The 24,881-nt window shown below is 41.8% G+C and overlaps 1 protein-coding gene across 2 annotated transcripts in view; it reads left to right on the top strand.

The window, feature by feature from the left end:
* Nucleotides 1–6,722: 6,722 nt before the first annotated feature.
* rpap1 (RNA polymerase II associated protein 1) overlaps nt 6,723–24,881 on the top strand; it is a 174,932-nt gene continuing 156,773 nt past the window's right edge. The window contains exon 1 of one of the 2 annotated variants that reach the window (XM_063052697.1): nt 6,723–6,755. The gene's annotated coding sequence lies outside the window, so the exon portion shown is untranslated. Of the gene's footprint in view, nt 6,793–24,881 lie in introns of both variants that reach the window. The other variant, XM_063052706.1, reaches the window with a different exon arrangement.

Raw genomic sequence — 24,881 nt, 5'->3', positions numbered from 1 at the left:
TGGTATTGAAGGCAGAGCTGTCAATAATTAAGAGTGTGACATAGTTGTTGTTATCCAGAGATGAGGGCAGATGGCTTGACTTCTCCCTCCCAGCTGGCTTCACCTACCACCTTCCAGCTAGCCTCTTTCCCGACCCAACACCTTTTCAGTCTGGCATCCTCCCCCTTCCTTCTCAGTCCTGAAGAAGAGTTTCGGCCCGAAATGTCGACTATTTACTCTTTTCCACAGATGCTGCCTGACCTGCTGAGTTCCTCCAGCATTTTGTGTGTGTATTGATTTGGCTTCTGCTCTGGACCCTGAGGAGGGAGAGAGTGCAGAGGAGGTGGAGGGAGAGAGCAGAAAGGAAGGGGTTGGAATAAGAGCAAACAGAGGAAGAGGAAACGGGAGGGGGCGCAAAACAAGTGGTCAGGAGGGACAGAGTGTAGTTAAAGGGGAGAGGAAGAGAATGTAATGGAAGGATGGGAGGAGTAGAGTGCAGGGGAAGGAAGGGGAAGGTAGAGACCACAGTAAGGAAAGAGAGATTGAGTGCAGAGGGAGAAGAGAGGTAGAGAGTGCAGAGGAAAAAGACAGAATATAGAGTAAGGGAGGGAGAGAATGCAGAAAGGGTACAGTAGAGAGTGCAGAGGGTAGAGGGGACAGATAGAGGTACAGTGAGAAAAAAAGGTTATAGTTAGAGGGTAGAGGAACAGAGTAAGAAGAAGAAAGAGGCAAATGAAGCATGGAGGAAATGGTGGGCAGATGCACGTAGAAAAGGGATGAAACATGGGAGTTAGACTTGGAAAAACCTGTGGGGAAATAAGGGAGGTGAATACAGAGGACAGATTAGAGCAGAAAGTGGACCCCATTGAAGGAACAACCAGAGGGAGATGGGGCAACTATAAAAGAGGGAGGGGACAAAGAGAATGAGGCATGAAGATGGAAGTTAGTGTAGAGGGAGATGCCGGACAGAAGTGAAGAAAAGAAGTGTAAGAGTGCAGAAGGAGTGGGACTGTAGGAAGCAGTTTTTGAGAATGGAAGGAAAATGATGCTCAGGATAATCAATAATATTGAAGGAGTTGGAGAAACTTCACAAGGATTTTGCTGGGACTGAGGACCTGAGTTATAGGGAAAAGTTGAATAAGGTTAGGAATTTATGCCCTGGAGCATTGCAGAATGAGGGGAGATTTGATAGAGGAATGAATCATAGAGAAACTATTACACCACAGTACAGAAAATGTCAATTCACAATTGTGTTACTAGCATTTTCGCCATCCAACTGATCTGAACAACACTAACTGATCCTTACATGAACTTATTTTAGGATGTACTTACTAAAGAGTCTTTAAATGAACCACTGTTAGAGACTACAGAAGAGTACAGCACAGGAACAGGCCATTCGGCCCACAGTGTTGTGCTGAACCATCTAAAAAGCAAATCAAACACACCCAAACACTATTCCCTCCTACTGACACCATATCCAAATCCCTCTTTCTTCCTTGTGTCCATGTGCCTATTCAAACATCTCTTAAAAGCCTCCAATGTCTTTAGCACTGTACCGGACAGTGCATTCCAGGCACCCACAACTCCCGAGTTAAACAACTCACCCCTCAAATCCCCCCTGAACCTACCTCCTCTCACCTTCAATGCCCTCTGGTATTAGACATTTCAACCCTGGGAAACAGATACTCTCAGTCCACTCGTAATCTTATAAGCCTCTATCAGATCTCCCTTCAGCCTCCAGAGAAAACATCCTGCCTTTCGTGATAGCACACGCCCTCTAAGCCAGGTAGCATCCTGGTAAACCTCTTCTACATCCTCTCCAAAGACTCAACATCCATCCTATAGTGGGGTGACTAGAACTGTGTGCAATACTCCAGACGTGGCCTATCCAGAGTTTTATAAAGTTGCAACATGACCTCCTGACTTTTTAGGATTTATTTACTAACTCACCTTTAAATGTGTTCGAAACTACTGATGAACTGATCCTCATAGACGGCACTGTGGAGGGACCAGTCATTTACTGAATCCCAAATGGATCAGTGTTAGAGACCTGAACTATTTATTCACCAGCAAGAGAAAATCTGCAGATGCTGGAAATCCGAGTAACACACACAAAATGCTGGAGGAACTCAGCAGGCCAGGCAGCATCTATGGAAAAAGCACAGTCAATGTTATGAGCCAAAACCCTTTGGCAGGACATTTCACCTGTGAGTCTGTTGGGGTCATTTACTGTGTTCGGTGCTCCTGGTGTTGCCTCCTGTATGTCGGTGAGACCCGACATAGGTTGAGAGACCACTTCGCCGAGCATCTACGCTCTGTCTGCCAGAATAAGCAGGATCTCCCAGTGACTGCGCATTTTAATTCCACTTCCCATTCCTATATATCCATCCATGGCCTCCTTCACCATCATGATGAGGCCACACTTAGGTTGGAGGAACAACACCTTATGTTCCACCTGGGTAGCTTTCAACCTGATAGCTTGAACATTGATTTCTCAAACTTTGGTTATGACCCCCCCACCCTTCACCATTCCCCTTCCCCTTTTCCCTCTCTCACCTTATCTCCTTGCCTGCCCATCGCCTCCCTCTGGTGCTCCTCCCCCTTTTCTTTCTTCCATGGCCTTCTGTCTCTTTCACCAATCAACTTCCCAGCTCTTTACTTCATTCCTCCCCCTCCAGGTTTCACCCATCACCTGGCGTTTCTCTCTCCCCTCTCCCCACCTTGCAAATCTACTCCTCAGCGTTTTTCCCCAGTCCTGCGAGAGGGCTTCGGCCCGAAACGTCCACTGTGATCTTTTTCTAGATGCTGCCCGGCCTGCTGAGTTCCTCCAGCACATTACTGTACTTATTCAGGATGGGAGTCGAAGTTAGGGACTTGCTACCATTGATTTCCCACATGGGGTAGAGTCATAAAGGGATACAGCTGGGAAAGGACCCGGCACATGAACTCATCCACCACTTGGATAGGCATAGAGTCCAGTTAGTTGTCTGTCTCCACTATGGTTATTAGTTACTTATTAATTGTCACATGGATTGCTGATAAGTGCTGGTTACCAATGATCCTAAAAGGGACCAGTTTTGTCAACGGAGACCCACGATTCCTCCATGGCTCGGATGAAGCGGAATGTGGCCATTCATCCACATGATTCAGTATTGGATCAGCCACCTATAGGACCTCAGCCCCCGTACACCACTTCCACTTGGCTCTGCTTCAGGTTCAGTGTCGGTGCTACTGCAAATCCGAGTGGGAATTCGTTCTTTTGTGACTGAATACCGGAGGATTCACCAAAAGGATCTTAAATTCTGATAATTCCATTTGAGGCCTTCCCCCCAGAATATGCCCAACTCACTGAGTATTTCCAGCATTTTCTGTTTTAATTTGAACACACTTCACTGCTGGCACTGTGGTTTTGAATGTGTTGGGATCGATTAAATCAAGCTACAGTATTTATTGGTTCATGCATTAAGCAAACAGGATGGAATCACTGATTCACTGAACAGTGGTCTGCTAGTTCAGCGAATATCTTTAAAAACGCAAACACAAGGAATTCTGCAGATGCTGGAAATTCAAGCAACACACATCAAAGTTGCTAGTGAACGCAGCAGGCCAGGCAGCATCTCTAGGAAGAGGTCCAGTCGACGTTTCAGGCCGAGACCCTTCGTCAGGACTAACTGAAGGAAGAGCTAGTAAGAGATTTGAAAGTGGGAGGGGGAGGGAGAGATCCAAAATGATAGGAGAAAACAGGAAGGGGAGGGATGGAGCCAAGAGCTGGACAGGTGATTGGCAAAAGGGATATGAGAGGATCATGGGACTGGAGGCCCAGGGAGATGGAAAAGGGGGAGGGGGGGAAAACCCAGAGGATGGGCAAGGGGTATAGTCAGAGGGACAGAGGGAGAAAAAGGAGAGAGAGAGAAAGAATGTGTGTATATACATAAATAACAGATGGGTTAAGAGGGTGAGGTGGGGCATTAGTGGAAGTTAGAGAAGTCGATGTTCATGCCATCAGGTTGGAGGCTACCCAGACGGAATATAAGGTGTGGTTCCTCCAACCTGAGTGTGGCTTCATCTTTACAGTAGAGGAGGCCGTGGATAGACATATCAGAATGGGAATGGGATGTGGAATTAAAATATGTGGCCACTAGGAGATCCTGCTTTCTCTGGTGGACTCAAAGTTAATGAAGTCAACGAGCTCAGCATGCGTACAGGACAAAGTTAACGAAGTCAACCTGGTCCATTTCCAACACCTCCCTCCCCTTTCTAGATCTTTCTGTTTATCTGTGGAGACAGCTTATCTACTGATGTCTACTATAAGCCTACTGACTCTCACAGCTATCTGGACTATTCCTCTTCCCACCCTGTCTCTTCCAAAAATGCCATCCCCTTCTCGCAATTCCTCTGTCTCCGCCACATCTGCTCTCAGGATGAGGCTTTTCATTCCAGGACGAGGGAGATGTCCTCCTTTTTTAAAGAAAGGGGCTTCCCTTCCTGCATCATCAACTCTGCTCTCAAACGCATCTCCCCCATTTCACGCACATCTGCTCTCACTCCATCCTCCCACCGCCCCACTAGGAATAGGGTTCCCCTGGTCCTCACCTACCACCCCACCAGTCTCCGGGTCCAACATATTATTCTCCGTAACTTCTGCCACCTCCAACGGGATCCCACCAGTAAGCACATCTTTCCCTCCCCCCCTCTCTCGGCATTCCGCAGGGATCGCTCCCTACGCGACTCCCTTGTCCATTCGTCCCTCCCATCCCTCCCCACTGATCTCCCTCCTGGCACTTATCCTTGTAAGCGGAACAAGTGCTACACATGCCCTTACACTTCCTCCCTTACCACCATTCAGGGCCCCATACAGTCCTTTCAGGTGAGGGGACACTTCACCTGTGAGTCGGCTGGGGTGATATACTGCGTCCGGTGCTCCCGATGTGGCCTTTTATATATTGGCGAGACCCGACGCAGACTGGGAGATCGTTTTGCTGAACACCTACGCTCTGTCCGCCAGAGAAAGCAGGATCTCCCAGTGGCCACACATTTTAATTCCACATCCCATTCCCAATCTGACACGTCTATCCACGGCCTCCTCTACTGTAAAGATGAAGCCACACTCAGGTTGCAGGAGCAACACCTTATATTCCGTCTGGGTAGCCTCCAACCTGATGGCATGGACATTGACTTCTCTAACTTCCGCTAATGCCCCTCCTCCCCCTCATAACTCATCTGTTATTCATGTATATACACACATTCATTCTTTCTCACTCTCTCCTTTTTCTCTCTCAGACTATACCCCTTGCCCATCCTCTGGGTTTTTCCCCCTTCCCCCTTTTCTTTCTCCCTAGGCCTCCTGTCCCATGATCCTCTCATATCCCTTTTGCCAATCACCTGTCCAGCTCTTGGCTCCATCCCTCCCCCTCCTGTCTTCTCCTATCATTTTGGATCTCCCCCTCCCCCTCTTAAATCTCTTACTAGCTCTTCCTTCAGTTAGTCCTGAGGAAGGGTCTCGGCCCGAAACGTTGACTGTACCTCTTCCTAGAGATGCTGCCTGGCCTGCTGCGTATCTTGACTGCTTCTTGCAAATTTCCATCGGGAACTCGGTGAGTTCTAGTCTGTCCGATGTAATTATTAGTCTCCACCCGAAACGTCGACTCGATTCCTTGCTATGATGCTGCCTGACCTGTGTAATTCCTCCAGCATTTTATGTGCGTTGCTCTGGATTTCCAGCATCTCCAGAATCTCGCGTGTTTATATCGATTGCACAATTGGATATTCCATAACACGTCACCCTCTTGGAAATGGGCTTATAAATTTGTTCGGAATGTGTTTTGTTCAGCTTAGATAATACTACAGTACTGTGAAAGATGATGTTGACTTGCAGCAGGTGATCGAAAACCCCACAATGCTAACTTAATACTCGGCTATTTGCACTTCCACGGCATGTTTTATAAGGACAAACAAACTGCAGCGTGTCGAGCGACAGCTGCGGAGGAAAACTTTTCAGCCCTCCTAAACTTACGCTCTACAATGGGCTCATTATTAGTCGGTACGATAAACGTGACAGCATCGCATAAACAGCGTGGTAATTCCTTCTGATAACGCCTTGGGCAGCAGCCACGGAGAACTCTGTTCATAATTGACGATGTTCCCGGTCACTTTTTTTGAGTTGCAACAACGAGCATTCGGGAAACAATTCCAGCACACGGCGTCGTTGTGATGGAAACAACACACTGAACTCTTTCCTTCGAGCCACCTGCGGGACAACCCGCTAGTTAACTTTCCAAAACGATAATTTCTCACCAAGGGTTTATCTTCAACTACAATCGGGAGCCTGGTCCTTTAGCTGTTTACATTATTAGTGATTTAACGTTGAAAAGTTATACCTTTAAAAGTAAGCGACACGCTTGAATTTCCAGCATCTGCAGATTTCCTCGTGTTTGCATCTTTAAAAGTAAACTTAGTTTTATACCTCGGGCTGTACTTCATTTCGCTACTGAGATTCCTTATGTAGGAACATTTCTTTCTTTTCCAAAGCAACTTAACAATGATTTCTTTCACATTACTCCTCTGTGCTATTTTGTTTGGCACACTTGGAAGTCGTTAGCGTCGGCCGCGCCATGGGAACGATTTACGGACGGAAGTTCAGGGGACGAAGTTACTGACACACAGCTGAGAATAGGGTCTATGCGCGGCGCGTTGTGGGGACAGTTATTGGTGTGACGCGAAGCAGGACGGAAGTGATTGTCGGTGTGCGTCCCGGAGTCTGATCGTGCAGCGTGAGAGTGAGTGATGGTGGGGCAGGGGCGAGGAGAACGTACGGTACGGGGCGTAGCGGGGCAAAAGGTGGGAGGAGGGAGGGGAGACAAAGAGAAAAGGCACTGCAGTGGTTTGGTTTATTATTATCACATGCTTTGAGATACAGCTTTTGACACGGGAGAAGAGCGCTAATGACACTGGTTGGGGAAAGGTGAGTGAACGTGCAGGACCTGGAGGAAGGCAAGGGAGGAGTGTGGGGATGAAAGCCAACGCTCTATATTGAGAAGGTGCGTGGATGGAAGCACGAATGAAGAAACAGGGCCTTGCTGCTTGATCCTGCTGGGTGAACGCTGGTGGTAGATCTGTTGAAAGATGGATGTATTTGTGTGGTTATGAGGTTTTCATTTCTTTCCTAGCCGAATAATTGACCACATTTAGGTTCCCCTTTGAGGTTGTGAGCAATTGATAAGTTAGAGCAGGAGTTCCCAACCTTTCCAATGTCATGGACCCCTGCCATTAACCAGATTGGGAACCCCTGAGTTAGTTTCCCGATTCAGTAATTTCAAATCAAAGTGGCTTATCCCAGATGGCCATTATCACAAAGCTTTTCAATGTAATACAGTATAATGACATGGGACAACAGGTGCCTCAGTCTATTCCATCACTGAATGAAAATTTCTCTGACAATTACATAGAACTAGCTGTCAAATGTGGCCAAGTGGTTATAATTTTAATTTAGACTCATAAAGGTTAGGAATTCAAGTGCTACTCCTGAGACTAGAGTACATAATTCAGGCTGACACTCAAGTGCAGTACTGAGGAATAGCAATCAGAAGAGTAGGTAATTTAGCATGTTTTGCCATTCATTGCAATGATGCTGACCTACGACTTGAGCAATATACCTGCATTTTCCTTAATATTCCTGAATTTTTCTTATCAATATTCTATCAATCTTGCCTTTAAAACTGCCACGAACAGGAGAAAATCTACAGATGCTGGAAATCCAAGCCACACACACATACACACACACACACACACACACACACACACACACACACACACAATGCTGGATGAACTCAGCAGATCAGGCAATATCTAGATGGAAAAGAGTAAATATTCAATGTTGGACCGGGAATGGGGATAGGAATTAAAATGCTTGGTCCTTTTTTGCTCACCTGGCTTCACCTATCACCTTCTAGCTTGCCCTCCTTCCCCTCCCCCCACCTTTTAATTCTGGTATCTTTCCCCTTCCTTTCTGGTCCTGCTGAAGGATCTCAGCCTGAAATCTTAACTGTTTATTCATTTTCATAGATGCTGCCTGATCTGCTGAATTCATGTAGCATTTTGTGTGTGTTGTTTTGGATTTCCAGTATCTGCAGAATCTCTTGTTTACTTATTTCCACGTCTCTAACTGCTTAACTCTATCCTTGTATCGTTCTGGCTGCTGAAAATCTTTTGTCATTTTGTTAGCTTAGTTTTGATTATTCCAGTGCATTCCAGCCCTGTTTTCCTCAACGTTATCGTCATAAACTTGAGGTTATCCTACACTTTGCTGCCCAAGAATGAACCTGCACCACTCACCTATCTTTTGATCTTTCTGATCTACTTTTGCTTCCCATTAAGCACTAACTGTATATTAAAAATGCAAACATGAGGAAATCTGCAGATGCTGGTTTCAAATCTCTTACTAGCTCTTCTTTCAGTTAGTCCTGACGAAGGGTCTCGGCCCGAAACGTCGACTGTACCTCTTCTTAGAGATGCTGCCTGGCCAGCTGCATTCACCAGCAACTTTTATGTATGTTAACTGTATTTTAAATTCACATCTTTGCTTTCAAATCGTTGTCTGCTCAAAGTATCTGTAATCTTCAGCTGTGCTTCCACTTCTGGGTCGTTGGTCATTGCAGAATTTAGTCACTCTGCTTTTACAGTTGGCTTGGTCCTTCCTGAGCTTTGGAATTCCCTCCGTAAATCTCTCTGCTTCAATATCACTTCTCTCATCTTGAAGCCACTTGTTAATTTACGCAGCATGACATCAGTTTTGTGGCTTGGCATCATTCTTATTTGGATGCACTTCTCTGAAATGCTTTGAGATACATTGCTGTATTAAAGTACAATGGAATTGTGAATTGTTTGTTCTCTGTTTGTCATCCAGATCCAATGACCCGAATTACTGTTATGTTAATCTAAGTTGCACTCCCTATGTGCTTAAAAAGTGGTTGCTCTGTAAGTGATTAGGGGAACTTTGTGTAAACAAAAAAGCTATAAATTATAGATTTGTGTTGTACATTTTGTGTTCTCACCTTGTTATTCAACTATTTTGGTAAGGTGTCATTCTGGTAAATCAGCCTCAACTACTAAATAACCTTTCTAAAATAAGTGGCCAGAGCTGCTCATGATAAACCTGATATGGTCTCACCAGTTTGCGTCTATAGTTATAAGGAAGTGTGTATGGTTTGCTTCTACTCCCATACCCTCTCTTGAGATGAAACAAAAGTGGATATATGTTAGTTATGTTGTGGGCATTATCGTCAGTAATGATTCAGACATGCCAGTTCCAAATCCCTTAAAATAAATAATGCAGAATAAAAAAGATAGCATCTGTTATGGTGACTCTGACAATACATATCCATTTCACTAATTTCCTATAGGAAAGACTGTCTCATCTCAGGACCTGCAGCAATATAGCTGATGTAATGATCTGCCTATCAACACTGTGAGAAATACTTCGCCCTTTCCCACCCACCTGGCTTCACCTATTACCTTTTGAGTTTATCCTCCTTCACCCTCCACCCTCTGGCATCTCCCCCTTCCTTTCCGGTCCTGAGCCCGAAACCTTGACTAATTATTTTCACATATGCAGCCTGACCTGCTGAGTTCATCTCATATTTTGTGTGTGTTGCTTTGGATTTCCAGTATTTGCAGAATCTCTTGTTTACTTATTTCCACGTCTGTAACTGCCTAACTCCATGTATCGTCCTGGCTGCTGAAAATCTTATTGTAATTTATTAGCTTGGTCTTGATTATTTCAGTACATTTCAGCCCAGTTTTCCTCAAGTTAACTTCATAAACTTGAGGTTATCCAACACTTAGCTGTCCAAAAATGAACCTGCATCATTCACCCATCTCTCAGGTCTTTCTGATCTACTTTTGCTTCCCATTAAACCTCAAGAACGGCAGTAATTCCAGAAGGTGCCTGTCCAGGGTAATTAGGGATGGAGATTTAGCCTTGCCAGCAATACCCAATCCCGCAAACTCCATTTTGATTATTTGTGCTTTTATTTTGTGATTTATTTTTTATTGAAGTTCATCATCAAACAAACATTTCCATAAGATGCATTTCAGATTCTATACATATATATATAATCATATAGTCACATTTGTCACAAATTTCCACATAATATTTATCTGAGGTATACACTTGAAGAAAGGAGAGAAAATAAAGAACAATCAAAAGAAGAAAAGTATGTACAAAGTAGGGAGTGATTTTTTTTTACAACATATTCATTGACTTGTGAAAATAAAATCAGGCCTATGAGGTGTTATGTAGTTAAACCATTTTTCCAGTATGAATCAAATTGTTCCAACTTATGATTAACAAATGCTATTATCTTCTCCATATAGTAAATGTCCATTGTAATTTCCATCCATACATTTAAAGTTGGGCTCTCCTGTGATAACCATTTCCTGGTAAGGGTCTTTTTACCAGCCACTAGCAGTTTATTCATTAAATATTTATCTCTTTTCAACCATTCTTGAGGTATATACCCAAAATATATGGTCTTACTCTCTAAGGGTATTTCACATTTAAGGATGTCTTGTAGGGCACTATTAAAGCTACATACAAAATATCATACCATCCTTTCCTTCCGATGCCAACATGTCTGGGTTGGTATCCACAGCCTTTAGGAATGCAAGTTAAGTCTACGATACATTTATTTGGCATTTCCTGTGCTAACATAGAAGACAATTAATATTTATAATGTATAGATAATACTGTCTTCGAAACTACAGCATCAGGTCAAACTACGGCGCCAGAAGCATCTGGTATTTGCACCTTTTTAGGAAACGCACTGTTGTGGACTCAATCCACAGTACTTTGTCAAATAGAAGTCTAGTGGCCAAAGTCATTTAAGTGTAAACAAATCGCCTACCCAAAAAAACTCACTCAATCATATCCCACTGCAATAGTCTTTGATAACGGGGCATTCCCAGAAAATATGATAATGGTTTGCATTTTGATTTCCACAATTTCTCCAGCAAACAGGGGGGTTACTATCATAATGGGGTTTCTGAGAGGGTGTAGTAAAATATCCTATCAAGTTTTTCCATCCAAACTCCCTCCATTTCTGTGAACTGGTACACTTCCATTGATACCTCCATATTATTGCCCATTCTTCCTCAGATATTATTATCCCTCCTTCCTTCTCCCATTTTGTTTTAATGTATGAAGTCGAATGTGTTTTAAGATTTGACAAACCCTTATACATGCTTGAAATTATTCTCCTACCGTTGTCTGAATTATATGTTTTTCTAAATAGCTCGATCAAACATGCCTTGGTTACATTTTTAACCGTCCTATTAACATACTGTCGCATCTGTAAATATCGATAGAAGTCTTGTTTTTCTAGTAAGTGTTTCTCTTTGAGCATTTCAAAACTGAACAGTGTTCCTTCTGTCATTATATTGAAAATAGCTGTTATTTCTTTAGCTGTCCAGTCCTTAAATCTAGCATCCAGTTTGTTCGGCGTAAAATCCGAGTCATGTGCACACCATTTAAGAATTGCAATGTCTCTCTCTCTAGTTTATATTCTTTTATAATAGTTTTCCATATTTTAAGAGTCCATTTCACCCATGGGTTATCAATAGTATTTATGTAACTTTGTAGGTTGTTATCAGCCAAAATTGCCAGCATGGGGATGGAAAATATCCTCTCCTCAATGTTTTTCCATAGAGCGTCATATGATGGATTGCACCAGCATATCACAGCTGTCAACTGTGCTGCAAAATAGTAATCTCTAAGTGAAGACAGGCCCCATCCCCCCTTTTCCTTGGCCAATTGCAAAGTTTTGAGACAAACTCTAGGCATTTTACCTTGCTGTATATATCTTGATAGCATCTTGTTCCATTCATTGAATTAATTTTGGTTAATCTCTATTGGTAGGGTCAGAAAGAGATATAGTAATCTGGGCAGTATACAGGTGTTCCCCGCCATCCGAAGGTAGAGCGTTCCTATGAAACAGTTGGTAAGCCAGAATGTCGTAAAGCGAAGAAGCAATTACCATTTATTTATATGGGAAAATTTTGTGAGCGTTCGCAGACCCAAAAATAACCTACCAAATCATGCCAAATAACACATAAAACCTAAAATAACAGTAACATTTAGTAAAAGCAGGAATGATATGATAAATACACAGCTTATATAAAGTAGAAATACTTTTCCACAATCATTACTGAACTATTCTCTGTAGTGAAGATCTCAAGCAAGCGCTGTTCGTAGAAACACGACGCAAGCGCCGTCGGCAGAAAATCTCACGCAAGCGCTGTTGGCAATAACACTCTCTCCAGTAACCTTTAAGCTATGAAGCTGCCAAATCATACCAAATAACGCATAAAAATACACAGCCTATATAAAGTAGAAATAATGTATGTGCAGTGTAGTATCACTTACCGGAATTGGGACAGCGCCGAGCACACTGATGATCGTGTGTTAGGCTGAGTCGGAGTTTGGGTGGTGCAGTGGCCCCCACCCTCCAGGCAATGACCTGATACATTGCCACGAAGCATGCAGGGGTCCAGCGGTAGCCGGGAGGCACACAGCACATCTTTTAGAAAAAAGCCGAAATAAACAAGCTAATTAATTAGGTGCCGCCCAACACGTAATTGTCGGCCCGGATCAGTGCGGATTGCCGATTGCATCGCCTCTGATCTTGGCCGACAATTACATGTCGGGCGGCACCTAATTAATTAGCATGTTTATTTCGGCTTTTTTCTTAAAGATGTGCTGTGTGTCTCCCGGCTACCGCTGCATTCTCCACGAATTGGTATCTGTCCGTGGCCTGGGTGTTGGGGTAGTGGGACACTGGGGTGTCATCTCATTGTCGTCTGTTTCCATTAGAGCAGGCAGCTCATCTTCTATCTCTGCCCGCTTCGATGTCGAAGGTCGAGGTTTGTCGTCTGCTGTGGCTGATGTGGAAAACTTGCTTGACTGCTGAGCCTCGTGTGTTTTTCTATCATACAGTTCTTTGTAAGCACTCAAACCATCCTGAAAATATCCCCTAAACCTACATACCCTTTTAAAATTAAAGTTGTACTTTATCATTTCTCATTCGGTTTCGATTGTTATCCTTTCCTCTTCCAATTGCATCTGCTCTTCATCTATCAGTTCTTGGTCATGGGATGCCAAAACCTCTTCAATATCATCTTCGTCAGCTTCCACAAGCCAAACTCACTTCGTCCTTACTTCGTTCACCACGATCAAAAGGCTTAATTATGTCTAGTTTTACGCTAAGTGTAACACCCTTACGAGCTCTTTCAGGCTTTTCCGATACCTTAGAACTCATCTTGCTAATGGCTGCTCACAGGCATGTGTTTAAGCAATGCTGGCGAGAATGCAGTTCCAAATCTGGGGGAGGAGCGGCTGCTTGGGGCGCACGCTGCTTTTTATCGCGCGCTGATTTTTATTGCGCGCTGCTTTTTTCGTAACAGTGAAAACACGTTCTGTTTGCGAAAACAGGGTACTAATGTGGGTCTTTCGTAACAGTGAGGTTTCGTAAAGCGAACGTTCGAAAAGCGGGGGACACTTGTATTCATTTTAATAGATTCAATCCTTGAACTCAGACCAAGAAAAGGAATTAGGTTCCATCTTGTTATATCTTCCTTAATTTTTTTTATATATAGGCTGATAATTGCATTCTGATAATTTTGTCAAATCTTTTGGCATAATGATGCCCAAATATTTGACAGACTCTGTTTGCCATGCCCAGGGATATCTACTTTCCATTTCTCTTGGTGGGCTATAGTTATATGAAAGTAGTTGGGTTTTATCTATGTTGATCTTGTATCCTGATAATTGGCCATATTGTTCAAAGGATTGCATCAATTTAGATAAAGAGTATGTTGGTTGCCCTAGATAGATCAAAATGCCATCCGCGTAATAGGCCAATTTATGTTCTGTCCCTTTAATAGCAATTCCCCTGATATCTTCATTTTGTCTGATGTATTGAGCTAATGGTTCCAGATATAATGCAAAGAGTAGCGGTGACCATGCACAACCCTGTCTCGTGCCCCTTTCTAGGGTAAAACTATTAGATAAATATCCATTGATTTTAATCCTAACAGTAGGATTGTCATATAGTGCCTGTATAGTTTTAATAATTGTGTCATGTAGACCGAATCTATGTAAAACTCTGTAAAGAAAATTCCAATTAACCGAATCAAATGCCTTTTCAGCGACCACACTTATCACTATTGCTTCAATTTCATTTTTTTATATGATCCATAATGTGAAGTGTCCTTCGTATATTGTCCTGTGTTTGGCGTTGTTGTATAAAACCTGGCTGATCATTATGTATCAGTGTGGGTAGAAACTCTTCTAATCCTTTGGCCATGATGGAGGTAAATATTCTATAATCCACATTAAGAACAGTTATTGGTCTAAAGGACTCACATTCCATGTTATCCTTGCCTTCTTTCGGTATAGCTGAGATTATCACCTCCTTCCAGCTAGGTGGCATTTGTTCCTTTCTTAGGGTCCAGTTCAGTGTGGGGAGCAAAACAGGAATTAACTCATTTCTAAATTCCTTATACCACTCTGCGGTATATCCATCTGATCCTGGTGACTTGCTTAATTTAAGCACACTAATTGCAGTTTTTGGTTCAGCTTCAGTTATGTCAGCAGTCATCGTTCTATTTTGTTCTTTACTTAAAGTGGGTAACTCTAAAGAATTCAGGAAGGTGTCAATTTCAGTTATGCTTTCCCCTGGAACTTTTGGAATATAGAGTTTTGTAAAACATTTCAAAAGCTTCTTGAATTTCACTTACCTTATTTTTTAATCACTTTTGTTCTTGGATCCCTAATACTATGAATTGTATTTTCTGCTATCTTTTTTTCAGTTTCCACGCCAGTATTTTCATAGATTTAGATCCACTTTCATAGTGTCTCTGTTTCAGAAACATTAAATTTTTTCTAATTTCTTGTGTAGCCAAACTATTAATTTTATTCCTAATTTTTAAAATTTCCTCTAGTGTATCCTGTGCCAAACTCAATTTGTGTTTTTTTTCTAGTTCCTTCAGCTTATTTTGTAATTCCTCTAATGTTTTATCCCTTATTTTTTTTCTTATATGAAGATATCGCTATAATTTTCCCTCTTAAGACGGTCTTCAGAGTATCCCATAGAATGGGAGGTGAAACCTCTCCCATTATCATTGAATTCTAAGTAAAGACCAATTTCTTTTTTAATTTGTTCTTTAAAATAGGAATCATTGAGTAGACTTGAATTTAGTTTCCAGATAGTATTCTATGGTTGTAGGTCAAAATCAACAGATAAATATATAGGTGCATGGTCACTTACATCTATTGTCCCAATTCCACAGGTGTTTATTTTGTCTTTATCTTTTCCAAATGTTATGAAATAGTCTATTCTTGTATATACGGAATGGGGGGGGGGGCAGAATAATGAGTGTAATCCCTTCGTTTGGGGAAAAAGATCCCTCCATATATCAATTAGACCAACATCCTCAAAAAGAGTGTTAACTTTCTTATGTAAGGACTTTGTTTCATAAGTTTTTCTATTGGAAGAGTCTAACTTTAGTTGTAATTGTAAATTTAAATCTCCCCCACATATCAAGAGACCTTCTGTTTCCGTTACCATAATATTAGTAATTTTCTGGAAGAAACTAATATCTCTTCCTGGGGGTGCGTATATATTCAATAAAGTAACTGGATTTCCGTCTATATTCCCCCTTACCAGAACATATCTGCCCTCCTTATCTCCCATTTCGAATACTTTTTCAAAATTTGGCTTGCTTGAGATGAAAATAGCAACTCCTCTTCTATGTCCTGATTTATATGAGGAGAAAAACAAATTAGTGAAACCCATTCTCTTTAATTTTCCATGCTCATTATCACTGAAGTGAGTTTCCTGTGAATATACTACATGGGTTTGTTCTTTTTTCATTTTTGATAGAATTTAACTTTGTTTGATTGGATTTAACAGCCCATTGACATTAAAAGAAATGAATTTTACTTTGTCCTTAGCCATGTGTATTTATCTGTTAGTATGCCATTGAAATTTGCAGAATATAACTTAATCGATCTACGCCCTGAACAAGTAAGAGCCAAGAAACACGAATAATAAAAAAAAAGGTAACGAAGGTGTGATTCCAAGGCTGGGGTCTGTTGATGACCCTGGGTTGAGCTAGAGGAAATGTCTAGCCGTGGGGGATAGCCCCTCCTACCTGTGAGTTGAGGGCCCCCGCTGCAGTACCTATAAAAGTAAGTAAAAAAATCTATAACACGAGGAAATCTGCAGATGCTGGAATTTCAAGCAACACACATAAAAGTTGCTGGTGAACGCAGCAGGACAGGCAGCATCTCTAGGAAGGGGTACAGTCGATGTTTCGGGCCGAGATCCTTCGTCAGGACTAACTGAAAGAAGAGCTAGTAAGAGATTTGAAAGTGGGAGGGGGAGGGGGAGATCCGAAATGATAGGAGAAGACAGGAGGGGGAGGGATGGAGCCAAGAGCTGGACAGTTGATTGGCAAAAAGGATATGAGAGGATCATTGGACAGGAGGCCTATGGAGAAAGAAAAGGGGGAGGGGGGGAGAAAAGGCCAGAGGATGGGCAAGGGGTATAGTCAGAGGGACAGAGGGAGAAAAAGGAGAGAGAGAGAGAAAAAGAATGTGTGCATATAAATAAATAATGGATGGGGTACGAGGGGGAGGTGGGGCATTAGCGGAAGTTTGAGAAGTCAATGTTCATGCCATCAGGTTGGAGGCTACGCTACCCAGACAGAATACAAGGTGTTGTTCCTCCAACCTGAGTGTGGCTTCATCTTTACAGTAGAGGAGGCTGTGGTGAGACATGTCAGAATGGGAATGGCCCATTGGAATTAAAATGTGTGGCCACTGGGAGATCCTGCTTTCTCTGGCGGACAGAGCGTAGGTGTTTAGCAAAACGATCTCCCAGTCTGCGTCGGGTCTCGCCAATATATAGAAGGCCACATCGGGAGCACCGGATGCAGTATATCACCCCAGCCGACTCACAGGTGAAGTGTCGCCTCACCTGGAAGGACTGTCTGGGGCCCTGAATGGTGGTGAGGGAGGAAGTGTAAGGGCATGTGTAGCACTTGTTCCGCTTACAATGATAAGTGCCAGGAGGGAGATCAGTGGGGAGACACAGGAATGATTTCCCTGTGTATTCTTTCCATATATATATTCTCATTTAGGTGGGGGAAAAGGAGTGAATGAATGAATAAAAAAAATTGAGTAATATAAAATCCACATTATAATATGTATTTCTTGAGATAGGTCTATCACCATCTATTTTTGCTTCCGTTTAGTTTATCCGCACTTTTAAAGTTAGCCAAACCTTATGGCTCTTCTGGAGGAAGTGAGGGCTGTCTTCGGAGAACTCACAGTCTCTTTCTAATATCCTTCTCTTGTCCTCTCCCCCCCCCCCCCCCCCCACTTTCTCGGTTCTCTTACTATTTCCTCAGCAGATCGGGATAACTGCTCAGCCAGACTTTCCCTTGGTTTGACCATGCTAACGGGCAGTCCTCTGTCGTTCATGTCTGTAGTTGCCTCTTCTACTTTCTGATATAGCTGTATCCCTCCTTCGTAAAATACTCTCAGTTTAGCAGGGTATGGGGTTTGGAATTTAATCTTTTCTTGCTTTAATATTCGTTTCGCTTCAGAATATTCCTTCCGTTTCTGTAGGACCGCTGGGGGTAATCATGATTGAAATTGTCAACTTCCCATTCCAAAACACCCTCTTCTTACCCCAGGCCCTTTGTAGAATCTCCGCCTTGCTGTTGAATCGAAGGAATCTAAGTACTATGGAGCGCGGCTTACTTTCTCTGTCTTCAGGAGGCTGTGGGACGAGCGAACGATGTGCCCTCTCAATTTCAATCTCCATAGTCAGGAGAATCTCCAGCGCGTCCCGCAGCAGCTTTCTACAAATTCCATAATCAACAATCCCTCCGTTCCTTTGGGAACATTATAAATCCTGATACTTTTCCGTCACAATCTTCCCTCCTGATCAAGCAATTTACTTTCCTGCAACACACATCAAAGTTGCTGGTGAACGCAGCAGGCCAAGCAGCATCTATAGGAAGAGGCGCAGTCGACATTTCAGGCCGAGACCCTTCGTCAGGACTAACTGAAGGAATTTACTTTCCTGTTGATTTAATATTTTTATCATCTTACTTAGTATCTGTTCCACGTTTTGCACGCGATCTTCCACCTTCTCAATTCGCGTCTCTGCCACTGCTATTTTCTGATTGACGTTGGCGGGCTCTGACTTAATATCATTGAGTTGCTGCTTTATATCTTTTTGGACTTCCCTTATCTCTTCCAGAATTTTTATCATATTTGCTGCTTCACTTGAACGAGGCCCAGCGTCAGCCTCGCCACCACGTGCACATGTAGGAGAGCCGCACGTTGCACCTCACTCTTCCGTAGGCTCTGCAGTGATGCTTTTTTTAATCTCCATTCTTTTTTCCCATTCTTGCCCCCCTTATCAATTTAGATATTTTTGTTTCCGGAGGAGCTGTTGATTTAAGCTGCCATTCTGGACGATGACGTCACCGGAATCTGCACTTCATTTTAAAAAATGTTTTAATGATCTGTGTCCAGGGATCTTAGACTGCCACTGTTTCACAGTTTTCATCATTGAACAAGTATTCTGAGCCATTCCTTTTGGAGCCAATGTGAATGACTTGCACTTGCCTGTGTTGAAAACCTCTTGTCACAAGTTGGATATTTGTCTGATCTACGTACTAATCTATTGATACCTCACTTTGTTCTGTATGGCCTTAAATGCCATTTTCAAGATGAGGCATTCTGCTGAGATCTTGTGTACCTCTTGGATGAGTAGACTTTGAAGAATGGAGTTTCAGTTCTCTGGCCGATGTTTCTCCCCAATCAACCTATCCAGATCTGATTGTTGTCCATCATATTACTATTTTGAGGGTCTCTGAATGTGGCTGCTGCGTTTCCTCTGTTACTGTAGAGGCTGTACTTCAAAAGTACTGGATTGATTTTAAGTACTGTGTGACATCCCGAGGTTGTAAAAGACATGATATAAATTGCTTTAAAATACAAGTTGTATTCCAATGTCTTGGTGTTGACTTTGAGCCATGTAGACTGGGTGGCCCATACCTGTACAGAGTTAGCTAATTTAAGGCAAAGTTGTTGTTGGGCCTTCCACCTGTGGTCAGACAGGGGGAGTGGGGGAGAGGGAAAATAACCAGGCTTCTTTTCAACCCAATCACAGGCCATCAGTCTTTCCTACAAAGCTTGTTTTGCGGGACAGTTAGGTGTTGGGATCAGGCTAGGCTGTGAAACCTTCTGATCTGCTTCCACTTGATCGATGCTTTTGTGAATGAATGGATGCTAATGGCTGCAATTGTCAGTGAGCCAGCTGCCTAGCCAGATTTGAGGCTTTAGCAGCTCGACTACCAATCATACTGTTCTGTGATGTATGGAAACTTTAGAGCTACTGAACCATGGTTTAGGCCCTTGCTAGTGTTTTATGTCTAATTCTGGGCTTAGTGTGAGGAGGTTTATAGATCTGATGCCTGAACTGAGAGACACTGTTCAGTTCACTGGAGGCACCTGAGAGTTCTTCTTTGGAGGGGTAATCGTTTGTTATGTGCCATGTTGTATGACATAGGCAGTCATAGTTTTTTCGTGACCATGATTGTTCTTGGCAAGTTTTTCTACAGAACTGGCTTGCCGTTGCCGCCTTCTGTGTTTTACAAGACAGGTGACCCCAGCCATTATCAATACGCTTCAGGGACCGTCTGCCTGGTGCTAGTGGTCACATAATCAGGACTTGTGATATGTACCAGTTGCTCAATGTGGGTGACCCTGATCAGGAGGGAGGGGGAGGGGGCTAAGCTCGTGCTACACCTCACCCAAGGGTGACCAGCAGGCTAGCGGAGGGAAGGACTGCCTGACATCTCCTTCGGTATCTCCACCCCATTACCTAAGGTATTTAATAGTGTTGAAAATTCTAATGAATTTTAATAGAATTAGTGGGAAGCAGTGATCCATAAATTGTATTTCTAATCAGAGATTTATGATATTGGGAAAAGAACCAGAGGAGAGAGATTAAAAACACAGACACGAGGAAATCTGCAGATGCTGGAAATTTAAGCAACACACACATATTCTCCCTTCTTCCCTCTGCCTTTGGGCAGAAGATTAAAAAAAAGCCTGAGGGCTTGAACCACCAGGCTCAAGGCCAGCTTCCATCCCAGTGTTATCTGACTCCTGAATAACACTCTCATGCTAAAGGCGTTTTTTTTCATTCATTGAGATACAGCGTGGTATAGTCCCTTCTACACCTTCCAGCCACACTGCCCAGCAATCCCCCAATTTAATCCTAGCCTATTCACAGGACGGTTTACAATGACCATTAACCGACCAGCCAGTATGTCTTTGGACTGTGGGAGGAAACCCACATAGTCATGAGGAATACATACAAACTTGTTACAGGTGGTGGCGGGAATTGAACCTGGGTCGTTGGTAATGTAAAGTGTTGTGCTAGCCACTACACTACCGTGCACCCAAGGTTGAATTCTTGATCTCCCAATCTACTTCCTCATGGTCTTTGCACTTTATCTGTCACTGCACTTTAACTTTAACTTTAACATCTATAACTTTAGCGTTACCTTCTGCATTCTGTTTTCTTTTTACTACCTCGATGTAATTATGAATTGTATTATCTATTTGGATCACAAAGTAAAAGTTTTTCAACATATGTCTGTATACATGACAATAATATACAAATACCAGAGCTATGTAGTTTCGCGGCCTTCTCCAACACAATCTCCAGAACATGAGGTATTTACATACAGTTCTCATGGTTCTATACCCTGGTCTTTGATGCAAGAGGTATGAGCAAGTTTTTAATGGATTAACAAACCACTTACTGCTTAGTAAGCTCTAGCATTTAAAGAATGTTTTATATTAGTGCATGTAAATTCCTAAAATGCAGTGGATTTTTCTCTCAATATTTTTATTAATATTATAAAAATTGCATAAATGCAAATACAAAATTCATAAGGATACAAGTAAGTAATATGAATTACATTACATTTAAATCACAGTAATATGATCACATTATCTCATATTCCAAATCAATCATGTAGGAAAAAAAAGATTGAATTATGAAATGAAATAAATTAAAATAATTGTATTTTATTAAAATAAAACTACCCCACTACCAAAATGGGCCGGTTGGTTAAAAGAGAAGAAAAAAAGAAATACCTTACCATATAATATTATAATAATAATGGCTCAGATCCATACTTTAATAACAGTTCAAAGATTATGAAAATAACTCAGAAAGGGTCCCCATAACATTAGAAAATCATGTTTAGAATCAGAAATCGAACAATGAATCTTCTCTAGATCAAGGCACAACATAGGTCAGGGGTACAGGGGTCAGGGGGTATGGAGGGAAGGCTGGGGCGGGGTTCTGAGTTGGATGATCAGCCATGATCATAATAAATGGCGGTGCAGGCTCGAAGGGCCGAATGGCCTACTCCTGCACCTATTTTCTATGTTTCTATAACGTCAGATAGCCATTGAACATGAGTGGGCGGGGCGGCCTCCTTCCACTTGAGCAAAATCGCCCTCCTGACCATTAGAGACATAAAGGCCAATACCCGCAAATTAGATGGCTTCAATTTTGTAGCACTATCCTCAACAATACCAAACAAGGCAGTCAAAGGATTGGTCTTAAAACTAACATTGAAAAGTGCAGAAAAAGTTTGAAATACATCTTTCCAAAATTTTTCAAGGCTCATACATGTCCAAAACATATGAATTAGTACGTCTATCATGGTAAGGGAAAATATCTGCGTAGAAATGAGAGAGCTTGTCTTTAGACATATGAACTCTATTTACCTCTTTGAATTGTATTAAAGACTGACGAGCACATAAGACCATAAGACAAAGGAGCAGAAGTAGGCCATTCGGCCCATCGAGTCTGCTCCGCCATTTTATCATGAGCTGATCCATTTTCTCCTATTTAGTCCCACTCCCCTGCCTTCTCACCATAACCTTTGATGCCCTGGCTACTCAGATACCTATCAATCTCTGCCTTAAATACACCCACATAATGATGAAGAATTGATCAATTTTAAAATAATCTTCCAGCTCTCTTCAGATATGAAAATCTGTAAATCTTTTTCCCAATCTCCTTTAATTTTATCTAAAGAGTCCTTTTTCAGTCCCAACAGCTGACCGTAAATGTAAGATATTGAACCGTTATCAAAGGGTTTCAGATTAAAAATTGTCTATTATATTCTTACCTGGACTTGTAGGAAATGTATGTAATTGAGATCTTAAAAAATCTCTAATCTATAAGTGTCGAAAAAAGTGAGTATTGGAAGGTTAAATTTCATTGAAAGTTGCGCAAAAGAAGAGAGATTCCCTCCATCAACCAAATCCTGAAATTGTTTAATACCTAATCTATCCCATTCTTTAAAAGATAAATCAATTAAAGATGGTTTAAAAAACAATTAGAAAAGATGGGACTTGAGAGGGAGAATCTCAATAAACCAAAATGTTTTCTAAACTGTAAACAAATCCTCAAAGTATGTTTGACCACCACATTGTCAGTTAGTTTATTTAAAGATAAAGGAAGCGAGGATCCAAGTAAAGAAATAATGGACATTTCATAAAATTTCCAAAGAAACCCGTATAGGGCAATTCTCATGGTTAATATAATATATCCAGAACGTAATATTTTGTATATTAACTGCCCAATAATATAACCTAAAATTGGGTAAGGCAAAGACTCCATTTTGTATGGTATTTTGAAGGTGAGCTTTATTTATACGAGGTTTTTTATTCCATATATAGGGAGAAAGAATTGAATCCAAAGAGTTAAAAAGAAATTTAGGAATAAAAACAGGCACAGCTTGAAAAAGGTATATAAATTTAGGTAAGATATTCATTTTACTAGAATTAATTTGGCCAATCAGTGATAAAGAGAGAGGTGACCATTTAGAAAGTTTTTTTTAACATAATTCATTAAAGTTAAAAAATTTTCCATAAATAAATCTTTATAATTCTTAGTAATTGTTACTCCTAAATACATAAATTGTTTTCTTAAAATTTTAAAAGGAAGGTTAATATCAGTTGGTATTAAATTGTTTAAAGGAAACAGTTCACTCTTATGTAAATTTAATTTATATCTTGAGAACTGACTAAAATTAGTCAGTAAACGGAACACAAATGGTAAAGACATTGTAACATTAGATATAAAAATCAATAAGTCATCAGCATAGAGCGACACTTTATGGATAGTACCTCTCCTTAAAATACCAGTAATCGCTTTAGACTCTCGAAAAGCAATTGCTAAGGGTTCTAATATCAAATCAAAAAGTAGAGGGCTCAAAGGACGTGGATTTTTAAAAAAAATGTTTTTTTGCCTTGTTCTTAAATTTGCAGACTATAAATGTTTAGATTTCTAGTTGGAAAAATTAGCATTTAGACCATAAGATATAGGAACAGAATTAGGCCATCGAGTTTGCTTTGCCATTTCATCATGTATCAGTATGTTCCAAGACCTGGGTCTCAATACCCACTTGTGCTGTGGGGTCCTGGATTTTTTCACTTGGATTGGCAAAAACATCTCCTCCTCAATCTCCATCAGCACAGGAGCACCATAGGGATGTGTACTTAGCCCCCTGCTCTGCTCTACACCTATGACTGTGTGGCTAAGTACAGCTCCCACACCATATACAAGTTTGCTGATGACCACTGCTGTGGGCTGTATCAAAGGAGGTGATGAATCAGCATACAGGAGCGAGTTTGGAACTTTGGCTGAGTGGTGTAGTAACAACAACCTCTCACTCAATGTCAATAAGACCAAGGAACTGATTATAGATTTCAGGAGAGGGAAACCAGAGGTCCATGAGCCAGTAATTATTGAGAAATCAGAGGTGGACAGGGTCAGTAACTAAATTCCTGGGGATCACTATCTCAGAGGACCTGTCCTGGACCCAACATATAAATATAATTGCAAAGAAAGCACGACAGCGCCTCTATTTCCTCAGGAGTCTGCGGAGATTTAGCATGTCATCAAAAATCTTGGCAAACCTCTATAGATGGGTGCTGACTGGCTGCATTACAGCCTGGTATGGGAACATCAATTCCTTTGAGCTGAAAATCCTACAAAAGGTGGTGGATTCGACCCAGTACATAGGTAAAACCCTCTCAACCATTGAGCACATCCACATGAAACGCTGTCATAGGAAAGCAGCATCCATCATTAAAGATTCTCACCACCCAGGCCAGGCTCTTTTCTCGCAGCTGCCATCAGGTAGAAGGTACAGGTGCCTCAGGACTTGCACCACCAGGTTCAAGAACAGTTACTTCCCCTCAACCATCAGGCTCTTGAACAAAAGGGGATAGCTACACTCATTCTACTTTTGGTGTTTCCACAACCAATGGTCTCACTTTAAGGACTTTTTATCTGGTTATTTCATGCTCGTTATTTATTGCTATTTATTTATATTAGTATTTTCATAGCTTGTTATCCATTGATCCTGTTTACATTTGCTGAGTATGCCCACAGAAAAAAGAATCTCAGGCTTGTATGTAGTGACATGTAGGTACTCTGATAATAAATTTTACTTTCAACTTTGATTTTGAAGACAGATCCATTTTCCTTCTCAGCCCCAATCTCTTGTCTTCTCCCAGTATCCCTTCATGCCCTGACTAATCAAGAATCTATCAGCCTCTGCCTTAAATATACCCAGTGACTTGGTCACCACAGCCGCCTGTGGCAACAAATTCCACAGATTCATCACTCTCTGGCTAAAGAGATTCCTCCTGATCTTTGGTCTAAAAGGACACCCCTCTGTACTGAGAATGTGTCCTATGCCTGCTGCTAAGGAACATTTTTCAATGT

This window comes from Mobula hypostoma, chromosome 1 (genome assembly GCF_963921235.1).
Source record: "Mobula hypostoma chromosome 1, sMobHyp1.1, whole genome shotgun sequence".
In the NCBI taxonomy this organism is placed as follows: Eukaryota; Metazoa; Chordata; class Chondrichthyes; order Myliobatiformes; family Myliobatidae; genus Mobula; species Mobula hypostoma.
This window is presented reverse-complemented; position numbering and strand designations above follow the sequence as displayed.